This window comes from Microcebus murinus, chromosome X (genome assembly GCF_040939455.1).
Source record: "Microcebus murinus isolate Inina chromosome X, M.murinus_Inina_mat1.0, whole genome shotgun sequence".
Taxonomy (NCBI): Eukaryota; Metazoa; Chordata; class Mammalia; order Primates; family Cheirogaleidae; genus Microcebus; species Microcebus murinus.
Window position 1 is genome coordinate 98756520 of NC_134136.1, and position 11957 is coordinate 98768476.

The 11957-nt window shown below is 37.9% G+C and overlaps 1 pseudogene; it reads right to left on the reverse strand.

The window, feature by feature from the left end:
- Positions 1–84: 84 nt before the first annotated feature.
- On the reverse strand, positions 85–203 carry LOC142865963 (uncharacterized; annotated as a pseudogene).
- Positions 204–11957: the final 11754 nt, after the last annotated feature.

The following is an 11957-nucleotide window of genomic DNA, read 5'->3' on the forward strand; positions in this document are numbered from 1 at the left end:
GCATCCACGTGCCCTTATTCTTAAATACATATGTAGGTATCAAATTCTACATTAACAGTGGTTTTCTATATTTTTATTTTCAAAAGCCTACAGCACCAGGTATTCCCAAGCAGTCTCTCATCCAAGTATTAACCAGGCCTGACCATGCTTAGCTTCCAAGATCAGACGAGATTGGGTACGTTCAGGGTGGTATGGCCATAGACAACAGTGGGTTTCTCTCAGTAATCTAAAGTTATTGTTCCACTGTTTTCTGGCTGCTACCTCTAGTCTAGTTGTTATTCCTTTTAGATGATCTCTCTTTTTTCCTCTGGCAAATTTTAGATTTTGTATTTTGTGTTCTTCAGTTATACTGAGGAAGATTGACTCTCTCACGTTCTGTTTTCATTTCTTTTTACCTTACTGTTCTCTGAGAGTCTGAATTATGCAGAGCTGTCAATTTCAACCCCCTACCTTCCCTGAGTCCAAGATCTTGTTTCCCACACACATGAGGTCACTAAACCTGAAATTTTAGGTTCCTAATATTGACATATGTGGTCAGGGCATCAGTTACTTACCATGCTAGTTTGTAGCTCCCTCTATTTTTCACTCCTGAAGATTTTCCTTCTTACAAGCTCAACCATGGCTTATAAAACAATTTTGTAGCCAGGTGCAATGGCTCATGCCTGTAATCCCAGCTACTCAAGAAGGTAAAGTGGGAGGATCACTTGAGCCCAGGAGTTCAAGGCTGCAGTGAGCTGTGATTACACCGCTGCACTCCAGCCTGGGCAACGGAGCAAGACCTCATCACTTAAAAAGACAACATGTTTTTATATTTTATCTAGAATGTCTGTGGCTTTTGCAATGGGTCAGTTTTTTCAGAATATTCAGTCTACTGTTTTCTCATAAGCCAAAGTCTACATTGTCACTTAATTGTGTTGTATCCTTAGGATAAAATCTTGAGAGTGATACTACTTACATCAGAGATTTAAAACATTTTATAGCTGTTTATATGCATTGTCATATTGCTTTCTAGCCGTTCTCTGAGTTGTGAGTACTATGTTGATGTTTGTTTATCTACTTCATGGAGGCAGAGTGCTATAATAGAGTGTGAGCTTTGAATCAGCGAAATCTAGCCCCTTCTCCTCCTATCCCCATCCCTTCCTTGATTCCTCACTATTCACATATATAGAGGTTAAAGAAATTCTTTTCCTTAAAAGTTTTGTTGTAGTTTGAGATGCAACAGAATTAAGAAAGAAGGTGCCATTTGAGAGGGAGAAAATGAAGATACATATAGGAGAACTTCTGGCTAAAAATGCTAGCTTGAGCATCTAAGTCTCTGTTTCCCCTTCAAAACTCAATAAAATAAAAGTAAAGAGCTTTTTCTTTTTAAGGCATAAACCTTCAATGATAAAGAGAAATCAGAAAACAGCAGCAAAATTTTGTCAGTTGGAAAGTTTGTGAATGAGTGGGGGTTGACTTAGCAGATCTGAGAAAACTGAATATGAATATGCTGTTTTAAAAAGCTAAGAAGCAAATCAGTTTACACTGTGGGACCTCCCAACCTCCAAAGACTCAAGAATTGGCAACAGCAGGTTACCTTTGGAAGTGAGGGGTGAAGGAGAAGGAATTGATTGAAAATCTGTTTAAGAAGCAATTAGGGCTGGGCATGGTGGCTCAAGCCTGTAATCCTAGCACTCTGGGAGGCCGAGGCGGGCGGATTGCTCAAGGTCAGGAGTTTGAAACCAGCCTGAGCAAGAGTGAGACCCCCGTCTCTACTATAAATAGAAAGAAATTAATTGGCCAACTAGTATATATAGAAAAAAATTAGCCGGGCATGGTGACGCATGCCTGTAGTCCCATCTATTCGGGAGACTGAGGCAGAAGCATCGCTTGAGCCCAAGAGTTTGAGGTTGTTGTGAGCTAGGCTGACGCCATGGCACTCACTCTAGCCTGGGCAACAAAGCGAGACTCTGTCTCAAAAAATAATAATAATAAATAAATAAACAGAGACCCTGTCTTTACAAAAAAATAAAAGCCAGATGTGGTAGTGTGTGCCTCTAGTCCCAGCTAATCAGGAGGCTGAGGCAGGAGGATCACTTAAGCCCAGGAGTTTGAATTTGCTGTGAGCTCTGATGACACCACTGCACTCTAGCCTGAGCAACAGAGCAAGACCCCATCTCAGAAAAAAAAACAAAAACAATTAGAACACCAAATCCCTTCCCCACTGTTATGGGTCGAATTATTACTACCATCCCTAGCCCCCAACCCTCCCTTGAAAAAATATGTTGAAGTCCTAATGGTTAGGACCTAACCCCTAGTACCTCAAAATGTAACCTTATTTGGAGATACAGGGTTGTTGCAGATGTCATTAGTTAAGGTAAGTCATACTAGAATAGGGTGACCCCCCAATCCAACATGACTGTTGTCCTTGTAAGTCAGCCATGTTAAGACAAAGACACACAGGCAGACCACCATGTGATGACAAAGAGATTGGAGTTACACAGCTGCAAGCCAAGGGATGGCAAAGATTGGCAGAAAACCACCATAAACTAGAAAGAAACAAGGAAGGATTCTTCTCTGCAGGTTTCAGATGGAGTATGGCCCTGCAGACACCTTGATGTCAGATTTCTAGCCTCCAGAACTGTGAAGCGATAAATTTCTGTTCTTTTAAGCCACCCAGTTTGGGGTAGTTTGTTACAGCAGCCCAGGAAACTAAGGTTTCTAGCATGAAAGACAGAGGTGCAGAGAAAAAAGCTTGAAGGAAACAGATAATTCAAATGTAGAAACCTAAAAAAATAAAGAGATTACTAATAAGAGATAAGAAAAGATGTTGCTTTAATAAGAACATCATGATTACATATATATGTGAAAATTCTGAGAATTTTGGATTTTAAAGCCTCAATATAAAGGTTTGAATTTAAAGTTAAGGAACTCTCATAGAAGTAAATCAAAACCACAAAGTTTCATTGTAATATTTGAGAATACTGAGGACAAAGAAACAAACAAATAAATGGTTCCATAAGTTTCCAGAGGGAAGAAATCGATTTTACATAAGGGATCAAGACCAAACTTCTCAACCACAACACTGGCAGCCTTTAAAATTCTGGGCAAAGGACATGAACAGAAACTTTTCTAAGGAAGACAGAAGAATGGCTAACAAACATATGAAAAAATGCTCAACATCTCTAATCATCAGGGAAATGCAAATCAAAACTACAATGAGATATCACTTATTTCCAGTAAGAATGGCCTTTATCAAAACGTCCCAAAACAATAGATGTTGGTGTGGATGTGGAGAGATAGGAACACTCCTACACTGCTAGTGGGACTGCAAACTAGTTCAACCTCTATGGAAAGCAATATGGAGATACCTTAAAGCGATACAAGTGGATCTACCATTTGATCCAGCAATCAATCCCATTACTGGGCATCTACCCAAAAGAACAAAAGTCGCTCTATGAAAAAGACACCTGCACTCGAATGTTTATAGCAACACAATTCATAATTGCAAAGCTGTGGAAACAACCCAAGTGCCCATCAATTCATGAGTGGATTAATATAATGTGGTATTTGTATAGCATGGAGTACTATTCAGCTCTAAGAAACAATGGTGATATAGCACATCTTATATTTTCCTGGATAGAGCTGGAACCCATACTACTAAGTGAAGTATCCCAAGAATGGAAAAACAAGCACCACATGTACTCACCAGCAAACTGGTGAGTTTAACTGAACAGCACCTAAGTGGACACATAGGAACTACATTAATTGGGTATTGGGCAGGTGGGAGGGGAAAGGGGGGGTGAGTATATACATACATAATGAGTGAGATGTGCACTGTCTGGGGGATGGTCATGCTTGAAGCTCAGACTTATGGGGGGAGGGGGACAAGAGCATTATTTGAAACCTTAAAATTTGTAACCCCATAATATGCTGAAATAAAAAAAAATTTATCCCAGTGAATTATAAAAAAAAAAATTCTGAGGAAAAAAATTTTCTACCTAGAATTCCAAAACCAACCAAGCTCTCAGTTGCTTGTGAGGGAAGAATAAGAGAATTTTCAGACATGCAAGATTACAGAAATTTTATCTCCCATATGCATTTCTCAAGAAACTCTAGAGGATATTTTTTCACCAGTACAAGAGTATAAACAAGAAAGAAGATGAATATGGGATCCAAGAAACAAGAGATCCAACACAAGAGAGGTGAAGGAAATCCTTAAGATAATGGGGAAGTCCCAAAATAGCAGCCATGGAACAGACCTGAAGAAACATATCTACATTGGAGCAGATCAGATGGCTCCAGAAGAGACTTCTTAGGAAATGAAATCATAAATGTAATGTGTTTGAGTATGAAAGGAGATTTACCCAACTGAGAGAAAGTCTGAACATATGTACTTAGGAAACCAAACAAATGGAAAAATTAGGACAGTTATTAACTTCAGAAAATAATTGGAAAAGAAGAATAATCATAGTATATTAGATATTTGAGCAATAAATAACATTTCCATTTACTGATCTAATAAAAATTAGAATATAACTATATGGGAAACCTGGAGGGATGGGAAATATATATAAACGTGTAGTTGTGGGGATGAAGAGGAAACGAGAGTTTAATCCTTATCTCTCCTAATGGAAAGTCAATAGATGATGTCTGTCTTAGCCTTTCAGGCTGCTATAACAGAATACCATAGACACGGTGGCTTATAAACAACAGAAATTTATTTCTCATAGTTCTGGAGGCTGGGAAGTTCAAGATCAAGGTGCTGGCAGAACAGTGTCTCGTGAGAGCCAGCTTCTTGGCTCATAGATGGCTTTGCTGTGTCCTAACTTGGCATAAGAGGGCAAGTGAGCTCTCTTGGGTCCTTTTAATAAGGACACTAATCCCATTCATGAGAACTCTGCCCTCATGACCTCCCAAATCACCTCCCAAAGGCCCCACCTGCTTATACCATCACACTGGGGGTTAGAATTTCAATATATGCATTGGGGTGGAGGTGGAAACACAATCATTCAGTCTATAGCAATGTCCAAAACTGAAAAATCAAGAAGCATCTAATTTAGAGGTAAATGCCAAAAGAATCAGTTAAAATATTTGAAATGGTTGCCTCTGAGAATCAGAAAATGAAGACAAGAGGAGCAGGGTCTAGTAGTTTTTATAACAATCATTAGAACTATTTGATTTTTAAAATTCTATGCAAGTATGCATTTGATTTTAAAAACTAAATTAAAAAAATACAAGAAAGCAGGGGAATTGTTAGGATGTGGACAGGAGTGTGCTGGAGCCGCTCATACTTATCTTGGTCAAGCTGGTTGTTAAATTTTCAAAAATTTTGTGAGCCAGTTGTTAATTACAGCCATTAGTAAAACTTAAATTGTATAAACTTACAACTAAGTAAACTATATTAAAAGCATAGGTATAACTACTCAAATTCATCACTTCCAATTATTTTCTAATTCTTAAATAATAAAATAATTCAATTATTTAATAACTAATTATAACTTAAATAATTATAATTAATATGTATAATTATATATCAATATAATTATAGTATATAATTATATAATGAATAATAATTCTAATAATTCTATATTTTACTATGATCTCCTGATGTTATTAATATCTATTGTATCTGTATGGTGGAAATGGTATATAATGGTGTGTTACTGGACATCTCTTCCCAACTCTGTTATGACATCATGTTGGTAACTTGAAAATATATGTGTGTGTGTGTGTGTGTGTGTGTGTATTTGTTGCTGTTTATTTCTTAGTTTTTTATTGTTACTATAAAACATCTGTAGAGAATCATATAAAATGAAACGGGGTATGGTGTCGTGCACCTGTAGTCCTGTCTGCTCGGGAGGCTGAAGCTAGAGGATGCTTGAGCCCAGGAGTTTGAGACCCGTGTGGGCAACAGAGCAAGACCCTGTATCCAAAAAAAAGAGAAAATTATATAAAATGAATGTACAGTTTAATGCATTATTATAAGGCAAGACACCTTTGTAACTACCATCCATATCAGAAGAAAGAATCACGACTGACCACCCCAGAAACCCTGTGCCTGAGAGTAACCATACTCCTGGTTTTTATGGCAATCACCTCATTCCTTTATAGTTTCATCACCTAAGCATGCATCCATAAACACTGTGGTTTAATTTCACCTCTTATTTTTATATAGCTTTTCCCTCTTTTTAATCCATAGGTTCCCCGTCCACCTCTTTTTTCTCCGTCCTACAATTTGTTGATGAAACTGGATCATTCATCCTATAGCATCTCTGATGATCTGGATTTTGCTGATGGAATTTGTTGATGTAGCTAACATGTTTCTCTGTCCTCTGTATCTCCTGTAAATTGGTAATTGGATCTAGAGACTCATTAAAAACAGTGACAACAAAAATACTAATTCAACAAATATACGTTAGATATTTATTACATGTCTGAATAGGATAAAAACATGAAGTAATTTTTAAGGACTTACATCATTTTAGGCAACTCGACAGAATCTTCTTGAGGGACATATTGTTATAGTTCACTCTGTAACATTAGCTTGATCAACTCAGGAGATATTTCTAAAAATATTAGGCCTTATGTGTGAAATATATAATAACTGACAAAGGGACTCCTGCTAACAGCATAAAAATAGTGCAGCAGTGCCTTCCTGAAGAAATTATTAACTGTATAACCACATGTATAGAAATTGCTGTCTATTTTTCAAGGCTGATTTTAGGAATGGCATATTAACCAAGCACCACTGACAATGATTGCAAATTTCCTGAGAACAATTTGCAGGAACTCAGCAATCAAGGATTGTTAAAAAGAAAAATCAGAGCCTTAGTAATAATCAGTGCCTTAAGTAAAAAAAAAAAAAAGACACAGGATAATAAGATTCTATAACTTGATATTTTCTATCACTTTTTCCTATGGTGAACCAGCAACACGGCCTCCCTAACTAATGCTAATTATTTGTAGAATAATATTAACAACTTGAAGAAATGTTGATTTGCTTAAAATCAAACATCAAGGCTTCCTTTTAATGAACAGTAGTTGGCTAAATTAAGTATGGCTTAATTTTAAGTTGTAGCTTATTTTCATAATGTACATGAATGTATGTACTATGTTTATACAAATAATACAGTTTTAGTAACATGAGAGCTTACTTCAGCTCTACTGTTAAATCTTAGTTTGGAAGTAAGGTGAGATGCTCAGATTTGTGGGCCAGGAAGATGTGAAAGAATGAAGATTGCCCCAAATCTAAAAATTTTCAACCCTAGTCTATAAATTTACAGTATTAGATTGGCTATGATTCATAGAAATGACATTAAGTTTAAAATATTCATGTGTATCATTTTTAAAATTTTTCCAAGAGTAAGTCATTCCCTTCTGTATTTTTGGAAAAGTGAATATTCATTTCTCCCTGGTAATATTAAATTATGACAATCTTTGGCATTCAAATTAACCTGTCAAATTATATTCTCCAAAATTCTCCAACATTTGCAGAGAAATGAGAAATTTCTAAAAGTGAAAATATCAAGATATGATGGTTATGAACCAGAGTAAAATAAGTAAATACCAAAAATTATACTGTTCCATCATGGAATATTAAGAAAGAATCAAATACAACCTGAACATATTTTGGATCAATAATTATTACAGATTTCTATAAATAAAAAGCCTCCAGCATTAAAAGATGTTGGATCAGCATTTCCGGAAATCTATGACTAATACCATTATACTGTCTGTCTCAGAGAGTTTTATTATGACATCATCTCTTGAGAAACTTTAAATATTAATCTATAGGTTATTCTCAGCATACAATCCATTACTTTTTTTCTCAGAGTACCTTCTCAGCACAGGTAAATTAATATATTAATAATTCTTTTAACATGCTAAAGTAAATAGGATCAGATGATGATATTTAGGTTTGCATTAAAGTGAATAAAGGCCGGGCGCGGTGGCTCACGCCTGTAATCCTAGCTCTCTGGGAGGCCGAGGCGGGCGGATTGCTCAAGGTCAGGAGTTCGAAACCAGCCTGAGCAAGAGCGAGACCCCGTCTCTACTATAAATAGAAAGAAATTAATTGGCCAACTAATATATACAAAAAATTAGCCGGGCATGGTGGCGAATGCCTGTAGTCCCAGCTACTTGGGAGGCTGAGGCAGGAGGATTGCTTGAGCCCAGGAGTTTGAGGTTGCTGTGAGCTAGGCTGACGCCATGGCACTCACTCTAGCCTGGGCAATAAAGCGAGACTCTGTCTCAAAAAAAAAAAAAAAAAAGTGAATAAAAATGCTCTATGCAATGACTATGCCTTGCCAGTCTCTTTTTGTCCTCACAGATTGTTTCTGTGAATTCTGTGAATTCAAAGAAATATTATTTTTGACAAAAATTGTACAGTGTCACCCTCAGGAATTACTTCTATAGTTTGAGTAATTTTGAAATAATTCATGATATTCCTACTTTCCTTTAAAATCATACACATCTTTCTCCGGGAGATAATTTGTTCACCATGTAATTCCCCTACCCTGCTGTGGCAGATGCTACAGGTGGCCCACCCGTGTGCCTTACCTTTACCACGTCAGAACACACAGCCTGACTTCCAACCTACCAGCCCCAGGACTTCTTTGTTGAGGGTGTTCTTCTGCCGCAGGAACCCACTGCAGCTCATGCTTAAGCAAGCAGGCCGGAAGTGCCAGGGAATGAGCACCCCTCCAGAGTAATTCTCACTCAGTGCCTGGGAGAAGTTGGTGTATAAATATCCCAGCTCCTTCTGCCCTTGGTGGAGTAACTGTGGTGTGTTTGTATGTGTTTCATACTGGTTCTCCAAATTTCCCCAGCACGCCTGAGGTCCAGGCACCCACAGTGGTAAGGGACTTATAGCCTTGTTGGCTGCTTCGCCTTCCTTGTCCTACTTCCCCAGTAACTTCCCCATTCTCCTACTGAGGTATTTTTTGTTAGTTTGTTTTGGGTTTGTTTTGGTTTTGCACCTTCTAAATAAACTACTGTACTTGCTCTGGAATCCTTGCCTCAGGGCAGGCTTCTGGGGAAAACCAACCTAAAGACTCACCAGCCCTTACTGCTTGGGTTCATTCTTTTTTTTTTTTTTTTTTTTTTTTTTTTTTTTAGTCCATCTGTGACTGAGATAAGGGTTCATTCTTTCCTCAACATTTGAATTCATTTGTCATTTTTACAGGTTTTATAGTGCAATGAAGAGAGTAAATGTCAACTTTGTTAGGAAATGGCTTTTTGGCTACTTCTGAACATACTGTCGTCTTTGCACTCTGTCAAGAATAGTCATTTTATCCCTTTGCTAATCTTCCAAGGTATAGAAATCTATAATTGATTTTAGCTACCTGGACAGAAAAAATGGCATCTCTGGTGTCTTTATAGTCAAATCAAAGTTTCAGTCAGTACTTGTTGATTTCACGTGTGTCTTTCAGCTTTAAAATTCTATGGGTTTTAGCACCAATTCTTATAGAAACTATTCCAGAAAATTGAAGAGTAAGGCATAATTCCCAACTCGTTTTATGAGCAGGTTAAAAATGGTGAAAACTGAATGTCTGTAGTATAGTTAACAGTAATTTACCAATGTCAATTTCCTGGTTTTGATATTATACTATGACTATTTAAGATATCACAACTGGGGAAAACTGGGGGAGGAATGTGTGGGTATGATACTTTGTACTATTTTCGCAACTTCCTGTAAGTCTATAGTTATTTCAAGGTAAATTTAAAAAAAAAATGTATGAGTTTATGTGATCATAACAGAAGGACAAGGCACAATAGGTATTGGTTTGGGATTCTTGGCTACTGTCGCTTTCCAGGTGGTAAAAGTATAGGCTGATAGGAGGAGCCTGGAGGTGATAGAACTAGTTAAGGGCCTGGCTGGAGGTAGAACAGTTACTTCTACTTTACTGGTATTTTCCTACCACATCACAGTGCCTCATTACAAAGGAATGGGAGTGGGAAAGGGAGTTTGGCCCAAGTACTCAGCTGTCCTTTTTAATCTCGCTTGGCAAACTAATAAGAGTGAAGCAGGTGTACTTGCAGGACAAACTCTATTCTTGCCTTGCCTTTCCCCAGCTTATTAATGTGGGAAAAGCTCTTATTAGAGAAAGAATCTTTAACCCATAATTAGAAATGACGCACTTAAAATATAAACTCTTAGAGCAGTAAACATGGAAATAAATTTCTATCAAAATGTAAATTACCCATCATTATAAAATAGAGTGTTCTTGAAACTTGAGGGAGAGGAGTTTGTTCAGCCCATTGGGATGGAAATACTCTCACAGGGCACAACCTCTTCTGCCTTTTCTATTTCTGTACCTTTGTGTTTCTGCCTGCTTTTCTGTCTGTATTTTGCTACTATTGGGGGTACATAAAGGTTCATCAATTATATAATCATAAAATTTCCATCTTTGTCTTATGGAATGTTTGCTGCCTTGAATTCTACTTTGCCTATCATTAAAATTTCCACAATGCTTTTTTGTTTTTTTTTTTTTTGCCAGAATTTGCTTGGTGTAGCTTTGCCCAAATTTATTTCTAACCTTTGCTTGTCATTTTATGTGTGTCTTTGATAAACAGCATATAGTTGTACTTTATTTCCCCAACATGAAAGTCTTTTGTCTTTTAAAGAAGAAATTTCAGGCCGGGCGCGGTGGCTCACGCCTGTAATCCTAGCACTCTGGGAGGCCGAGGTGGGCGGATTGCTCGAGGTTGGGAGTTCGAAACCATCCTGAGCGAGACCCCATCTCTACTAAAAATAGAAAGAAATTAATTGACCAACTAAAAATATATATACAAAAAAACTAGCCGGGCATGGTGGCACATGCCTGTAGTCCCAGCTACTTGGGAGGCTGAGGCAGGAGGATCGTTTGAGCCCAGGAGTTTGAGGTTGCTGTGAGCTAGGCTGACGCCATGGCACTCACTCTAGCCTGGGCAACAAAAGTGAGACTCTGTCTCAAAAAAAAATAAAAAATAAAAAAAAATAAAGAAGAAATTTCATGTATTATGCTTATTGTGACAATTTACTTTGGTCTTATTTATATTATGTTCTCTGCTTCCTATGTGTCCCTGATGTTTCACTTCTTTTTCCTTTTTTGAGTTTTGCTGGGATGATCCAGTCTTCCCTAATCTTTCTTTTTCCTTAAGTGATTTGTAAGATTTGTATATTATTTTTATTCTGCAATTATTATTCTTTTTTTGAGACAGGGTCTTGCTCTGTCACCTGGGATGGAGTGTACTGGTGTCACCACAGCTTACAGTGACTTGAAACTCCTGGGCTCAAGTGATCCTCCTACCTCAGCTTCCCTAGTATCTGGGACTACAGGTGTGCACCACCATGCCTGGATACTTTTTCTACTTTATGTAGAGATAGGGCGTTGCTCTTGCTCAGGCTGGTCTCGAACTCCTGAGCTCAAGCGATCCTCCCACCTCAGCCTCCCAAAGTGCTAGGATTACCAGTGTGAGCCACTGCACCCGGCCAATTCTGTAATTATTTGCCTTAATTTGTTCAGTTTCTAATTCTGTATTTGAAACTATGTACTATTTAATTATGAGAAGTAAAAATTATCTACATCTACCTCCCCGTGCCCATCAAGACATTTACCACACTTTAACCCTACCCATATAGCTAATATTTTGTTGAAATAATCCAGGTTTAGGCCGGGCATAGTAGCTCATGCCTGTAATCCTAGTGCCCTGGGAGGCCAAGGCAGGATTGTTTGAGGTCAGGAGTTCAATACCAGCCTCAGCAAGAGTGAGACTCCGTCTCTACTAAAAATAGAAAGAATTAGCCAGGCAACTAAAAATAGAAAAAATTAGCTGGGCATGGTGGTACACACCTTTAGTCTCAGCTACTCGGAGGCTGAGGCAGGAGGATCACTTGAGCCTAGGAGTTTGAGGTTGCAGTGAGCTATGATGACGCCACTGCACTCTAGACATAAATAAATAAAATAGCATTTTGGTCAGGCTGAGATGAGAGA